This window comes from Corvus moneduloides, chromosome 3 (assembly GCF_009650955.1).
Source record: "Corvus moneduloides isolate bCorMon1 chromosome 3, bCorMon1.pri, whole genome shotgun sequence".
NCBI classification, from domain to species: Eukaryota; Metazoa; Chordata; class Aves; order Passeriformes; family Corvidae; genus Corvus; species Corvus moneduloides.
In genome coordinates, this window is record NC_045478.1 from 120,160,918 (window position 1) to 120,173,143 (window position 12,226).

A 12,226-nucleotide genomic window follows, 5' to 3' on the forward strand; every position below is an offset into this window, starting at 1 on the left:
GTTTAATTTATATATAGATTATGGGTTGCTGTCTATTGGCAGACACCCACAGTATTGGCTGGATGCAGTTTAAAATAGCAAACCTTCCCTCTGTTGGAAACACCTGTTTTAGCCAGAAGACCATTTCATTGCAGGTGTTACACTCTGAATGAAATAGGAGCCTATTTTGATTCTGTGATCTGCCCAGGGACAACAGCATCATTTAATATATCCATCAAAAATTACTAACTTGATCATTACGGAATGGGGAATTGTGCATCTGACCTTTCTTTTACAATACCATTGCAGACTTTTAACAGGTTTCTCAAAAGTTATTGTTATTAACATGAATATTACAGGAATAAAATCAGCCCCTTACAGTCAGTTATCACAGTGCTTAAACAAAACTGATATCTGCAAACAGCCTGCTGAGGTATCAAGAACTCTCTTGTTCCTAAAGGAAAGCTTAGATGGAGACAAATCTATTGACTGGTAGAGATAATGGTAAAGATGTCACTGCAGTTAATCAACTGTTTTAAATGGGACAGAACTTTACAGCATGGCCCTGTGGTTAAATGGGCACAAGCTGATCTTTTGCATCTGCCATGCCTGGTTTGTGTGTGATGGATGCTGGCTCTGAGGTGCAGGGCACCGGCCTGTCCCGCATGCTGTGAGCCTGCAGCGATTATCCTCTGAGGTCCTGCAGCCACATATTAGAGTTAATGTCACATTTACTGCCAAGGTTAGCAAGCAACACAAGGGAGCAAAGTCCTAAGCCACTGTGAACTGAATTTTTTTTGAAGATGCCCCTTTTTAATTCTAATTTCTAAATTGGGAGTGAATAAACTCTTTGGTCATTCAGAAGGAAGGACAAAACCTCAGTCACATCCACCTCTGTTAGTTTGCTATTAATCTTTCTTTGGTGCTCCAGTGGGTCTCACATCTGCTGTGTATATTTTATTTTTTAGTCACTGGAGGAAAAACTACAGTAGTGGGTCTGGAAAAGGCCTGGTCACTTCTGGAAGAGGTGCAACACACACAGCAGGGATCAGCAGTTCTCCTTGCAGCACATCCCAGTCCCTGGTTAAAAGCCCAGCCCCAGGTTCCAAACAAGTGTTTGTGCTTTGGCCTTTCCTGGGAAGAAAGGGGGGGAGGTTTTGATGGTGTGCAGAATTTTGTTATAATAGCCTCCCACTTCTCATGGTCCCAGTGAAGAGTTATCAGAGCCCTGAGTGCCCTCTGAGGGGCCACTGCCCCTCTTTACTCCATTCCAGGTGCTAAATGCCACCTTGTGAGCTACAGCACCGTTTACAGAAATCAATGTAGAATTAAGTTACTAAGCATGTGAAATTGGCTACAAATAGCAAAGGCATTCTTCCAGGGAGGATTCGCATTTTTTCTATCACGCCATAGTTTCCAGCCATTATTGTTGTTTCTTAAATATAATTATATATAGTTGGTGCTAAACTGAGTTTACAGCCTGTTGTAATTCCATGTTCTCATCTATTTTTCTGCCCCAGCAAGCCTAACTGCCAATAACAGGAAAAGTCCACCCCATTTACAAAGAGAAAATCATTATACTTGATTCTACCCATATAGCAACTTAAATACAATAAATTTTAATACTGGGCATTGCAAAAGGCACTTAGCTGTGTACTGTGCTGCCTCCACTGACTCGGGATATGCAATAACTGTGCAGTACAAGTCACTAAAGACTCCAAAAGCTACTGGAAATGGAGCATGTCTGGATCCGTGGGGCACCATGCCAATACTATGTGTTATCCAGCTTTTTACCTGGCAGTTGGCCAAACCCAACAAAACTAATTATCATAAGATGGTTTTTTACAAATGGAGGCACTGCAGTTAAAGACAATCTGAGTGCTGAGCTCTGTGCAACAGGCAAACACCACTGGCAATTTTTTTCCTCGTGAAGAATGAGGTGATTTGCTCCTGCTCACTCCAAAAGAGAAAGTCACAGCTCTGTTCTTTGGATCTGCTGCTCCTGGGAGACAGCAGCAGAGAGGACCTGACTATCACCACGATGATAAAGATGATTCTCTTGGTGCACTGTACTGAAACACTTACTTGCAGATCCCCTTTCATTATATGCAATTTTTAGTTGCTTTTTGCAGATCATATCTTTTTCACACATCCTTCAATCTGCCACTTCTACAGAGTTTCATCCAGTCAGGTCCAACATACAGACACATGTCACAGAGAATCCCACAGACTCCTTCAGCCCAGCACTGATGTAGAAGCTTTCTGAAAATCACCGTGCCAGAGCAGTCGGATTTCACATCAGAGATGATCGTGTAACTCAGTCTCGCTGCCACTTGCTTTTCGCGCGTGGCAGGGGGCCGCTAGTGTGACACAGAGCTCCTGGCACAGGGAGCAGAGGTACAAGAAGAGCTGCTAAAGCAGCTCCAGTGCCTCCAGGCCAGGATTGTTTGCCACCACAGCTCATCCAGTCTCACATCCAGGATTCTGTTGGCACCAAAAAGCACTGTTGATATTTACTCTGATCCTCTGAAAAATTAGTGGGAAATGAAAAACCAATGAAGAACAAGAGTCTTTGGTCAGGGTGACAAAATTGGGAAGATATTTGATCAGGAGAATAAATCTGTCTCCTTCATAGGCAGTGATATTTGGGATGGCACTGAGCAGCTGTTTTCACAATTCCAGAAATTCTCTTTCTGGTCTGTGACTACAGACAACACCGTCACTGTTGGATACTCCCATCCCATCTCCCTAACTCACCTTTACACTACCAAACTGCATGTAGGACAGCAAAGCGGCTCCCTCAACTCCATTGGGCTGCCTCACCCTGTGCCTGAATCCAGCCACGTGCTCCAGAGCCTCCTGGCTTTGGGCTGCCCACTGCTCCCAACACGTATCCATACCTACGGCTTTTGGGGCAGAACACAACATTTGCTGTGGGAAAGGCAGCTGGAAGGCTTGGTACACTGAATCTATCATGTTGTTCTTTGAATTATTTGAGAATATTTACTGGGAGGTGCCAGCACAAGGCAGTTTTACACTCCTTCTCCTTAGCTGTCGCCCCTATCCTAATGGACCCTGCCCTGAGCCCTCCTGGGAATCTGTCAAAGACCTATCCTCTCCTGCCAAGACTAGTCTGGGAAACAGTGGCTGATAAAAGGCAAGAGGCATCACACCAAGTAAATGGCTCATTAATGACAGTGTTTAGCATAAGACACCAAAGGTCCTTCTCAAATGAGGGGATTTGTGTCTGACAATGTGTATCTGACTGTAGGGAGAGCAAAAAATAGCACAGTATAAGGAAGTTTCCTGGGAGTTTACAAAAGCCATTCTTTGTCTTGCCTGCTGCCCCATTTACTCTGCTCCGAACAGGTCACGAGAAGTCAGCTCAGAAAGCTCAGGTACAATTGAACACCACTTTCAATCCCCAGCCTCCAAAGGAGGGCAGGCACCCCACTGCCATGGACACCTTCAGAGCAGGGGACTCGGACCAGGATCTGCCACTTCTGTAAAGTTTCAAGGGCATTCCCTTCCTGCCAAAGAAGGTTGCCTGAGCAGATGACTGCACCATTTTGGAGCACTTCTCCCACTGCTGCGGGCACCTCTGCAGGCTGGGAGCACTTAGTCCAGAGCTTCCACCAAAGTCATATGCATTTTGAAACAGTGACTCTGCAGCCTTGGCCAAGGATTTCAGCTGCATTCCCTGAGCGTTATGCTCACTGTGCTAAAAATCACCTGCAAAGCAGTTCTTTCTGATATTTACTTTGTGAAATTAAAGTACAGGGAGGGGGAAAAAGAAATTGAAATTAGTGTCTTTCTGCTACCTCTTAGTTTGCATAAGCAGTCAATGGTAAATGTCAAATGCCAGCAGTGCATTAGAAAAGGATCACACTGAAAAATTCTGTCTTCAAGGCCAGAGCCCAAACCCCTCACCAGCCCCAAAACTGCTCTAGTTTCACACAACATCCTACATTAGGAGCATGTACACTAATGCCTAATTTAGCCATCACAGCCCCAGGAGCGTGGGAGTCAGAGAGACTCCAACAGCACATATGCAGAGGGTTCTCTCTATGCTAAATTTTAGGAAGTGCTCCCCTGCTTCAGACAGCTCTGCCCAGGTTCAAAGTAAGGAACACGGAATGTTGTGAGATCCGAGCTCATTAGAGGAGCAGGCGGAGATGTCTGCAGCTGAATAAGCAGGTTACTTTGGGAATAACATGAAACAGATGTCCTGTCTTTGCACTCCCTGAACATTTTCCGCAAATAAATTGCAAGTTCAGGGTTTAAGGCTGAGTCTGTCATTTATCTCTTTAGCAACTCCTCTTCTGTTTTCTTCCAGGGCAGAAAATCTCTTCTGTAATAAGATGACTTTAGAAGCTAGAGAGCAAAATCTGCTTTTTGATTGAGCATGGGAAATGAAGGACTCCCTGCCAAATGAGTTTACTGGTATTTCAGGTAGAGAATACCAGGAGGTGCTCTGCACATGGTCCAGGTACTTAAAAACATTACACAGATAATGTACAACGGACTAAAGCAAGCAACAAAATTCTAAGACTTGCTATCACAAAAAAATAGGACTTACAGGTCTACTGCCTTAACCCACAGTGATGTGTCTCTTCTGCCTGTGCTGCTGGGATAAACTTTCTTGTGTGCAATTCTCTTAATAATGAGCCTAACTCCAAACTGTGCAAAAGAAACTTCCAAAAATCTGCACAGAGGATTAGCTCAAGTCTCAAGACAAAGAAGCAATAATTCACCCACTCCATCAGCACTACCAGAAGCTAATGCAAAATAAATTCCATGGGAGTTTCCAAAAATGTCAGACAACAGTAATACCTTAGTGAGGCAGAGCATATTTTATGCATCCTGTTCGTTAGCTGAAAAGCCTGTCTGCATGACTATTTTTTCTCATTTGCATTAATCACACTGTATATTAAGAAGAGACCCGCTGAGCTCCTTAATACATAAAGTATTTAAAAGATGTTATTAAAAAAGTTATTTTGGAAAATTGCAATTAAAAATCGACGTGTACACTTGCATTTATTGCTTCTCTTCCTGTCAGCCTGCGTCAAGCAAGAGACACAGGAGTGTTTCCACAGCCAGAGGTTTGAGCCATGATAGGGATGTTTACAGGGAAGTAACAGTATTACAATATTACCCTTGTGAAAGGCTACACATCTTCCAACACAAGTTAGGTTTGCCGGAAGTAGATTTGTCAAAATATTTCATACAGATCCACTTTGATCTACCCCCCAGTTCCCAACCCAGGAACCCAGAAAATCCAGGCTTAGCCTAGTTCATAATTAGTGCCAACAACCTCAGACTGATGCTGTGCACAGAAGCTCCTCTATATACAGCATCTCAGTTAGTCTGGAGCCTTAAATATTGTAAAAAGCCCTTTGCAAGGCAACACACCCAACTGTCTACCAGTGTACATCCCCTTATGTGACTTGAGTGTCATACTCAAAAGGAACTTCGACTTTTTGCTTTGGCCTTTAAAGGCAGACACTTCTAGCTTGAGATTCTCTTCCAGTTGATACAATAAATGCAGCCACTGCCACTTTACCCCCATTTACTCCTGCATCAGAGAGCTCTTCTCCTTTCCTGATGTTCACCCTTAAACTACTTCTAGGCAACAGCCTAAAATGTCCAGCCAGCCCCTAAAGTGAGACTTGGGCAGTGATTTTTGTGTACAAGTGTAATTTCTACATAAGGACTATCAACCTGCTACAATGACTAAGAGCAGGAGAATAGCAAAGTATGAATTCCTAACAAGTCTCATGAAATTTGTGAGTCACAATAGCAAACAGGTCTCACTCGGACCCCCAGGGACAGCATTGGTAAAGGTTGACAGAAGGGCAGCAGCTCCAAGTACTAAATGAATAAAGTGGCACCCCCAACAGAATTTTTCTTCATTCATTACCAGTGCATTTTTAGAGTCACCACATAACCCTGCCCACCCTTCCCACAGGGATACCGGTATCAAGTCATTCATCAGCAGAATATTGTCACTTTTTACAATATCACCCTTAAGTACAAGAGCTCTCAATAGGACGGTGCTGGAGGTTATTGATTTTGAACCACTGACACAGCAGACAGCATCCCCTCAGCAGGAAAGATGCCCAAGGTCAAATGCCTTCTTAAATACACATTTGGCTACAGGAGTTTCATTAAGTTCAATAAACCATCAGGTATCAACTGGCAGCACAATTTATAAATAACCAGCCTGTGCAGTGCTAACCCCTTTTTTATTTAATGAAATTTGCTTCCTCTTGTCAGTGTCAGGTATTTTGAGTCGGCAAAATGCTGTGACCTCTCCTATGCTAAAAATGAAACTGTGTATGAAGACAGCCATAGAAGCCCAACACCAGGTCCTGGAAATAGCATGTATCTATTTAGGTAACATAAACAAGATGTCAAGTCTTCAGGAGCGTGAGCTGTTGAAGCAAGCACCAAACCCTCCCCAGACATTTGCACACCACAGAGAGGGAGTGAGGGAGCGCTTTCATTCAGCCTTCATTAAATAAATAATATATTATGCAAAAGCAAAATTTGTGTTATTGCAGCACTGACAACAACTCATTCTGAATTAAGACATTCAGGAATTGAAGCTCTCACTCTTTGTGCATTTCCTAAAGGGAAAGAATTTCCTAAAGGCAGGATTTCTTGCACAGGAGCTGTGATGTCCCAGAGCACTGTGGGCCCAGCCAGGTCAGGGCTGGGCCTCAGCAAAACTTCCCTTCTCCAAGCTCCAGTGCAGAGCTAACATCCCACTGTGCTCAAGCCCCCACACTCCCTTAGTTCAGCATTGCTTCCTCCTCCTTATCCCAGAACCAGCAGGAGCTTTATCCACCACAGGCTGGCAAAAACTCATTTTGAGTTAATGGTCCTTTATTTCCCTATGGAATTTCCTTACTCCTATTCTTTATGCCATGGTGGCAGAGGTAGGGATCCCTTTTCCTCTTTCTGAGCTAGTTTGCTCACCTGACCTTTAAATTCTCCTGCACCATCCATAAGACAGGGGTGGGGAATCACAACAAAAAAAATCCAGGAAACATAAGCTCATCCCTTCAGGCCATTCTATATTTAGCAGCTCCCTGGTGTGCTGCTATGTTTCTAATTGCTGTTGTCAGAATATATGCGGGAGAGGGAGCTGCTGTTTTACAGAAGAACAACCCTTCCTACCCAGGTGTGAAGCGTGGGATGTCAGCCGACCCAGAGCAGGAGCTTCCAGGGTCAAACGCAGCACCCAGACTCTTCTTTCCCTAAGGCCCTGCCTTGCTGTACTCGCCCTGGAAGCTGCGTGGGTTTGTTTCCGTGCACACCCCCCATTCTCACAGCAAGGGGTGCACTCCTGGTGTGTGTGTGTGTGTACACATTTACAGTCACTACATTGCATGGGGACACTTTGATTTGCAAGCGAGCAGCGTTCAGTGACACCACACTGTAATGGATATGGGGGATGGAGAGATAAGGAGTTATTACAAGGCAAGATTAAAACTCTTCAGTTGATCCACATGGATTTTATTTTTGCCATACTGCCTGCCTGATCATACATCTTCCCCCATTCCCACCCTGCTGCTGGGCAGGAGGGGGCATGGCTCAGCTGAGCCTGCGGAGTCGGGCATACATCCGTGGAGCAGAGGAAAAGCCGCCGGCAGCCTTGAGTGGTTACAAATTACAGACCTCTCACCAGGGGACCGGGCTGCAGCCAGGATCCAGCTTTTAGCGTGCCAAAGCCAAGCACAGCTAAATTACACTCTCAGGTGCTCTGCCAAACAGCCGCTGTGGCAGTCACGGTCTCCAGCAGGTCCTTGCCCGGAGCCACCGTGCACATCCACCCACAGTGCCCCAGGCATGGAGGGGCCAAACTGCTCCCTGCTCTCACACTTGGCCCAGGTTTAGCCCTGTCCACGCGTTAACAGCAAAAATCCCCTCGGGGAACAACAGACAAGAGCGGCACAGCGAAAGAACCCAGGGAGAGCTCCCACACCCGCACACTCAGCAGCCGCAGGTGCTGCAGGGCTGCCTTTGCCACTGCACCAGCACAGAAGTTCCTTTCTTTCCAGCCCAGATTAACCCAGGAGCAACTCCTGTGTGACCAAACAGCTCCCATCGCTCCCTGCTGACTGGAGGGCAGCAGATCATTGGAAAGCAGGAATTATTTTCAACCTTGTTAGCATTTGCCAAGCGTCATTTCAGCCCTAACATTATAGGTGTTTAATAGGGCCATACTGAAAGTCTTTGAACCTTGCAATCAATACAGCCGAGCTGCTGCACAAAATTTACCACTGATCTGTTTCACTTCATTAAATGTTAGTTTTACAAGCTTTGAAACTAGGCCTGTTTAAAATTGTTTAACAACCTGTGGCTGCATCATCAGCTCTAAATGGCCACGCAGCACTGACTGCAGGCTAACCCGCTAGTTAGTGATTTCTTGACCTACGGCAGTATCAAACTCACTTTTTAAAACCCGTAACATGTTCAGCAATATTCCCTTTAAGCCCAAAGCACACTGATGCAACCACTTGGAGAAAGAGAGAGCACAGACAATAAAACTGAAACCCTGGGCCCACCTTCTTTGAACACCCCAGCTCAGCAGTGGCCGAGCTGCCCACCCTACAGGCCCCAAGGAGGGACTCTTGAAAATTCTTCAAATACGACAGAGCAGCTCTCCTGGAGCAAGCAGGCACATGTCCTTAGCCACTTGGAGACCACACAATCCTGACGTGGACTAAGCCATACAGATTTGCAGCAATAATAACATGCACACCCCGAAAATTAATCATCAGTTCTGCTTTCTGGCTTCTCTTCCTTGATCCACTGAGTTAAGAGTGAAACACAAAACCTTGATTCCTGCTACACCAGGATGCCTGAGAGGATCTGTCAAGCCCTTAGTCCACAGGAAGCACTCTGCATGGGATAAATTATGAGGGCTAATAGCAAACCATCACTCTGCTACCACTACTAACACCCAGTGTTACTTCTCTTCTGGGCAAGTGTAATATTTTAATGCAGATGGGTTTACATATTAGTATTTCCTCATTTCTATGGCTTGCATCGCCCACCTCTATATTTTCACTTCCACAGCCAACAGCTAGTAATGGATAAAAATATTGTACATCCATTACAGAGGAAAACAAACAAAAAAATTCCACGTCCGTCCATGATTCCTTTATGCTCTATTTAAAGGTTGCACTTTCCTCTTCATTTTTGTCTCCTGCAATTTATTAAGCCCTTTGCCAGGACAAAATTCATGGCAATTCTTGGAGTAGGTAAAAATTTATTTACGCAAACAACTGATAAAATTGCACAAGCCACCAGATAAGAATCAGCATTCTTGAAAATTTAAACACATATGTATTTTTAAAGCATATCAGTAGCTGAGGAACTTTGTCACCTACCATGTGCAGACAGGCTGGGGCCTCCTTGCTTCTCCTGCCATCCGGGAGCTGCTTTTGGAAATGGAAACCTGCTGAAGTGCTTTGGAAATTGCTAATCACTGTTGCTTGCGCTGAGGGCTGCTGTGACAGCCCTGCACCACACGCGGGTGTGCTGCTCCCTTCAGCCTTCAGGGGGAGCGTTCCTGTTTGGGAATGGGGGCTCAGAGAACCAGGCCACATTTACAGCCTGAAAAAACAGCTCCCCCATTCACCAGGCAAATAATTGGACATGGCAAAAGCACAGAAAACATTTTTGCGTTGGTGCTCCACATGACAGAGCTGTGAGCTGGCCTAGGACCAAAACCTCCCAGATGCCACTACTGAGGTGCTACCCCTCAGCAATTACTCATTCCCCCGCCAACAAATGGGCATTGTTAAATTTTGAGGGAAACCACTTTTGGTTGCCATGACCTCCATGGCCAGGAGGGAGACACGTACACACAAATGTTGAGATTTGGAGGTTTGCACTGCACAGAGTGATCAAAACCACCCCTGCAACACATCCCAGGGAGGTTCACAGCACCCACTACAGCAAAGGCCTTCAGAGTACTCTCCACTGTGCATTATCTCTCTCCCTCATCCACGGCTTTGCTTTGAGCCATGCCGACAGCAGAGGCTGGGATGTAGAACCTTGGACTTGGAGCTAAAGCACCACACGACGCAATGTTTATTGTCACTGTCTGCAGGAGAAATGCTGTTTCTCTGACAGACTGACATTCCTACACAAAACAAACACACTCCTACAGGATAAAAGGAGCGGGGAGCTGCTCCAGCCACAGCCCAGCATGACTTCACAAGGCCCAGCAGCTTCTGCCAACTTGCCTGGCACAGCCACAAAACCAACTCCAGCATCAAGGCAGGAAAGGAGAGGGACTGAAATCAGCTCTCAGCTGCAAAGTTTTATTCCTCTGAGCATCGACAAAACACAGATGGTCTTCTCTCTGAATGAAGACCATTTTGCACCTGGAAAACTCCAATCAGGAAGAGAAACCAGAAGGCAAAGGGGAGAAATCTGTTCATGCAAGCACTTTGCTTTGCAAACAGAGCTGTACCCCTCTAATCAGCAGCAAATGTTCCTGTGCACAGCAGGAATATGTGCAAACCAAACCTGTCTCTCAAAGAGATGAAGGCATTTCTTCACATCAATAAATATTTCACATTGATGTAAACAAAAAAAAAAACCCAAACAGACACCTGTTGGAATGTTTAAAATTGAGGAAAAATGTGTTAACAAAAATGGTGTTAATGAGGCTGTTTGGGATCTACCTTTCTTTTCCAAAATTATTTGAAAGTCTAGGGCTGAAGTCAGCAGCAGATTAGACGGACCTTCCCTCAGGAGCAGACTTCAAACAGCAGGAGTTTTCTGATCAGTGTTCCCAGGCTAAGGCCATCAAGCACTCCCAGATGCCTTCCAGTAGTACCACAGCAAGTAACACCACATACTAACATAAACACTAAACTAAGACCAAATAAACCAAGCCTGCATTTTAGCCCCAGGCTCCACTAACTCAGAGTAAACCCCACGCAGAGTCACCCCTCTCTACCAACTTGCAAGGTGAAATTGATTTTTAAACCCTTTTAATCACTACATGTGACAATTTCCATGTAATTTACCCACTCCTCAGGAAATCGCAACAGACATGCCAAAACAAGAATAGAAAATACATCGTTTTGTGGTAATTTTCCAGTCATTTATACCCATGAAATCCCAGTTAACAGGACTGTGTCTGTAAAGCAGCAATAGAAACATGAAGGGATTTGGGCCTTTTTTTTTTTTTCTTTTTTTTTTTTTTTTTTTAAGGTGAATATCTGGTAAACCAGCATTAATTTTCTGGTGGGTTGGAATATTGTACAGATCGCTCAAGTAATTGAAAACAGAATGAAAACTTGGGTTTGTGTGCAGTTATAGTTCAACACTGCAGTCATTTTTCCTGCCCTTTGGCCATCTTTATGTGTCTGAAAAGAATAAAAACTCAGAGGACACATCTGAGCAGAGAATTACTTTGGTTATACAGCTCTCTTCTAATACTATCCCTTAATTTATATAATTTCAGCTCCTTTTGTTCCAGCCACTGGAATTCTGAAGCTAGTAATATGTGAAATAGGAATTACAAATGTGCTATTTTAATAGGCAGTTTAACCAGAAACCTTTTTGGGAGCATATTTAATTACTCCTAGGGAAGAAAAAGAAAAAAGTCTGCCTAATATATCCTCCCCATCCAAACAAACAGCACAGGGTAATTAGACTAAACATCTTTCCCTCTTCCAATCGCTCTGATTTATGGACTGTTTATATATTTTCTATGATGACAGAAAACTAAAATGCAGCAAATATGACTTAGAACCCGTTTCTTATAACATACATTCAGAAAGTTTTCCTCAGTCTTTGACATCAACAGCTGCTGAGTTACCCACGGGCACAGGGGGAGGCAAAAATTATTTATGTAGATTCCATCCAGCCCAAGAAAAGTTCCCTCCCTCTATGACACAAAGGACTGGAAATCTCCAAATTCAACCTCTTTTTTTTTTTTTTTTTTTTTTTTTTTTTCCCCCCCTCCAGACTCTCCTAGATCAGTATTTTCGGTGTTTATGGCGAGTACCTGTGCTGGGGGTGAAGATCCGGCTCCGGCGGCGCTGTGAGGGGAGAGAGGGGGATTGCGAGGGGAGAATGGGGCCGTGAGGGGAGAGTGAGGGAAGTTGTGAGGGGAAAGAGAGGGGAGCTGTGAGGGGAAAGAGAGGGGAGCTGTGAGGGGAAAGAGAGAGGATGGGGCTGGGAAGGGAGTTGTGAGGGAAGATGGTGTCGTGAG